Source organism: Armigeres subalbatus, chromosome 1, assembly GCF_024139115.2.
Source record: "Armigeres subalbatus isolate Guangzhou_Male chromosome 1, GZ_Asu_2, whole genome shotgun sequence".
Classification (NCBI taxonomy): Eukaryota; Metazoa; Arthropoda; class Insecta; order Diptera; family Culicidae; genus Armigeres; species Armigeres subalbatus.
The window spans coordinates 184,698,097-184,702,554 of record NC_085139.1 but is presented as its reverse complement, the minus strand read 5'-3'; the positions used below and the strand labels follow the sequence as shown (position 1 = coordinate 184,702,554).

The 4,458-nt window shown below is 39.9% G+C and overlaps 1 long non-coding RNA gene across 1 annotated transcript; it reads right to left on the bottom strand.

The window, feature by feature from the left end:
- Positions 1-2,561: 2,561 nt before the first annotated feature.
- LOC134209044 (uncharacterized) lies at positions 2,562-3,241 on the bottom strand. Its single transcript, XR_009978716.1, has 2 exons — positions 2,844-3,241; positions 2,562-2,786 (listed from the first exon to the last, which is right to left on the bottom strand). It is a non-coding gene; the product is annotated as an uncharacterized LOC134209044 (long non-coding RNA).
- Between the last annotated feature and the right edge of the window lie 1,217 nt (positions 3,242-4,458).

The window sequence follows — 4,458 nt, the reverse complement described above, 5'->3', positions numbered from 1 at the left end:
TCCTGGAGGAACTCCCGGAGGAACTCCTGGATGAACTCCCGGAGGAACTCCTGGATGAACTCCCGGAGGAACTCCTGGACGAACTTCCGGAGGAACTCCTGGATGAACTCCCGGAGGAACTCTCGGAGGAACTCCCGGAGGAGCTCTCGGAGGAACTCCTGGAGGAACTCCCGGAGGAACTCCTGGAAGAACTCCCGGGGGAACTCCTGGGGGAACTCCCGGAGGAACTCTTGGAAGAACTTCCGGAGGAACTTCCGGAGGAACTCTAAAACTTCTAGAAGAACTCCCGGAGGAACTCTTGGATGAACTGAAGGAACTCCAGTAGGATTTGCTAGGAAACAGTTCAGAAGGAATTCATGTAGAAACTCCAGCATTAATTCCTTGAGGAATTCCAAAATGACTGCTTGGAGAAATTCCTGGATGAATTCCTAGAGAGATGCCAGGATGCATTTCAAGTAGAGCTCCATGAGGAGCTCTAAAAAGAACTCCAAGGTGAATTCCAGGAGAAACATTTTGAGGACCTCTATGACAAATTTTACGATCTCCAGGATGAATTCCTTGAGAAACTTCAGCATGAATTCCTCGTTCATAGGATGAATTTCAGAAGGAACTCCAGGATTAATTCATGAAGAAACTCCAGAGCGAATTCCTGAAGAAACAGCAGGATGAATTTCTAAGGAACTGTCGAATACATTTTTGAAGAAACTTCAGAATAAATTCCTGGGGGAACTTTACGATGAATTCTCCAGAAAGTCCGAACGGATTGCTGCAAAAATTCCGCCAAAGGAATTTCCCATAAAGAATACATCGGGAAAGCTCAGTGTATACACTGAGGATACTGGTCGTAAGACTATCATACGAATCTCTTTAGTAATTTCGCCACAAGAAAATGTATTGATTTTCATACGATTAAAGGTTCCCCCAAACACACGCGACGCGACAGTTGCGACGCGATTCTATCGCTTGGCGACAGCGATTCTGTCGCCATTGGTATGGAAGCGTAAATAGAACATTGCCTGCAGCGACCCAACGATAGAATCGCGGCGACTAGTTGTCGCCGTCGCGGCGATAAAATCACTTTGGTCTGGGGGAGCCTTAAATAATGGAATGCATTTCATACGACAATTTCATGAAATATTTTAGGTTCGTTCAAAAAAGTGTATCCTGGTTTCGAACCATGCACATCGTGATTAGGGATTCGCGAAGGAATTCTCCTAGATTTCCCCAATAATTTCGCCAGGAACTCTCAAAGGAATTCTCCAGAAATTTGAAAAAAGGAATTCTCCAGGAATTCCTGCAGAAGTCAACTAGTAGATTCAAAAGGAATTCTTCAGAAATCTCCGAAGGAATAAATAACTCCTGAAATAATTTTTCACGTACTTTCGAAATAATTTTCCAGCAATTCTCGATGGAATAATGTAAGAATTCCCAAAGAAATTTATCAGGAATTTTCGAAGGAATTCTCCAGAAATTTCCAAAAAAAATCTCTAGGATTCCCGAATGAGTATTCTGGGAATTTTCGATAGAATTCTCCAAGAAGTCCAGAAGGAACTATTTAGAAATAGCTCCAGGGACTCCCGATAAATTTTCCCAGAAATTGGTAAATGAATTATTCAGGACTTTTAATGGAATTCCAAAGATTTTTTTCAGAAGGAATTCTCTTCAGGGATTCTCGTAGAACTCTGCAAAATCTCTCCATGAACTTCCGAAAAAAATCCTAGATGCACTGAAGAAGTTCTCCAGAAGTTCCATGGATTTCTTCTTCCAAAAATTCAGAAGTTTTTCTGGATTTCCCGGATATTTTTTTTAAGGAACTTCAAAACTAAATTCCTAAATATAATACTAAATAAAACTAAATAAATTGGGGGCCCTCCTTAGCCGTGCGGTAAGACGCGCAGCTACAAAAGCAAAACCATGCTGAGCGTGGCTGGGTTCGCTGCCGGTCTATACAATTTTCGAATTTGAAATTGTCTCGACTTCCCTGTAAAATAAAAGTATCATCGTGCTAGCCTCATGATATGATATACGAATGCAAAAATGGAAACCTGGCTAAGAAACCTCGCAGTTAATAACTGTGGAAGTGCTCAATGAACACTAAGCTGCGAGGCGGCTCTGTCCCAGTGTGGGGATGTAATGCCAAGAAGAAGAAGAAGAAGAAGAAGAAGAAAACTAAATTCCATAATTCCCTCAGCAATTCCTAAAACATTCATGGGATCACCAGAATTCCATAGCCATTTGTATTACGAGTCTACAGCATGGGTCTTCAGTTAGCCTTGTGAGCAAAGCCGTAGGATTGTCAATCCGAGTTCGATGTTTAGTCCGGTCTATGTTTTCGGGTGGGAAACATTCCCGACACCCTATATATCAATTAATTTTAGTAATTCAACCTAGGAATTCCTGCAATTTCAAAATGTGATTCAACAATTCTTTGTCATTCCAGAAACTTCCCAACATTATTGGCTTTTTGCCTGTTATAACACGATTGTAGTTCTAAACATTGTTTTTAGTAATTGGTTTCGAAATATTTCATTTAACTATTAGAAACACTACTAGAAGTTCAGTTTTAGTTTACAATTCGAATTTATATTTTTATGATAAAATTATACGGCGAGAGATGAAACATATTTCGGGGTTATCTACCGGATACTCAGTACCGGATCACGTATCGGCTTACTACAGGTAATCATTGTTCTTCCTGGAACTCGCTCAACCCTTCAACAATGTCCACCATCCGTCCACTTTTTTCCCTTGGATGTTGTTATCAAGATGCCATCGATGATTGCCTTCTGTAATTAAATGTTCATAGTGAGTGAGCTTTCCTCTGCACAAAAAAGAAAACATACCTTCTTGTGGCCCCGGTAACATCCTATTATAACTGACGGGAGTATCAGGTTGCACCTTAGAAAGGGTTGTGAACAGCGGTTCCGATGATCCAGGATCCGGCCGAACAAGCTCACGCAAAAGATGAAAAAGAACTCCGATCCGCGAAATTGTTCCGATCGTTCCGACGGTTGTTATGATTTTTTTCGTTTGACGTTTCGTTTCTTTTCTGTGCCTTGGTGTGTGCAATCGTTTAATGCGCACGCAGCCATAATAAGGAAATCTCGGATTATCTTTAATACGTCGAAATCGGCGTATTAAAGTTAATACCGGTATTAAAATGAAGGATAATATCGCTTGATGCTTATGGAAATCGAGGATAATACGTGAACGGCGTATTATCCTCGTTGGTGCTTACCGCCATTAGACGGTTACATTAAAATGAATTTCTGTCAGTTTGACCCTTATAGTCTCGAAATTTGTATGCAGAGGTTTTTGGGGCCGAGGAAGGTTCTTCTGATAATACGTGGCCTCTCCCCCTTTGGAAAGGGGGTCTCCCATACAAATGAAACATCAACTTCTTCATAACTCGAGAACTAATCAAGAACAAATGGAACCAAAACTGGCATGTGGATATTTAGGAAGGGAAGATATGTTTCTGTAGTGGTTCTAAACCCATCCCCCTTCTGGAAAGTGGGGCTCCCATATAAATGAAACAGAAATGTTCGCATAACTCAGAGAATAAATTAATTTTAGGCGAAACGAAGTTTGTCGGGTCTGCTAGTTATGCATAAGAAGCCGCGCAATATCAGCAAGTTTTATGGCGGTAAGCACCAACGAGGATAATACGAGCTTTAATACGTATTTGAGAAAATCCAGGGTTAAATTTAATACTTGATTTGGTAAGCATCAATCTCGTATTAAGTACGCAGCCATTTCTGACATTGCAGTGTAGTGAGAAAGTGTGCGTATGAGGATGAGAAAAGAATAAATAATCATCGATAATTTTTGTTTTGTTTATATTATTTCATTCTTCATCAAATTATTAATATTGTGTCAGCGAGCTTGAGGAAAAACCAGATTTTTCAAGGAATTTTTGTTAGTTGGAACTTTTAACCGGATTAACGGATTTCGTCGAAGATTCAGCTTTATTTGCATGACCGGATAATGGATAGAAATAGAAGAGATAGAAACCCATCGTGTGGATCCCGGGCAACCCTTGGTCGATACACCGAACAGGCTTATACCAGACGAAATTATCATCGGGATTGCTAGAGGAAAAAAAAGCTGTTCTAGGTTACTGACCTACTTACCGAAAATCGTGAATCTATCGAAAATCTAATTTAGGAATACGCTCGAAAGTACCGGGAATTCCAACGAGAATATTTCAAGGAACATCAACGCTAAATCCTACAGAAATTCCTTTGAAACATTTGTTAATTCTTTAAACAATTTTATTAGGAATCATTTCAGGAATATCACCAGAACTTTTCTATAGGAATTCAGAGAGGAATGCTTATGGAAATTTCTCTAGAATTATTTTTCGAGAACGCCTATACTCTAATATTTCTTTAGGAAATATTCCGAAAATTTATTAACAGTTCCTCTAGAAATTTCTTCTAAATTTTGTCACAATGC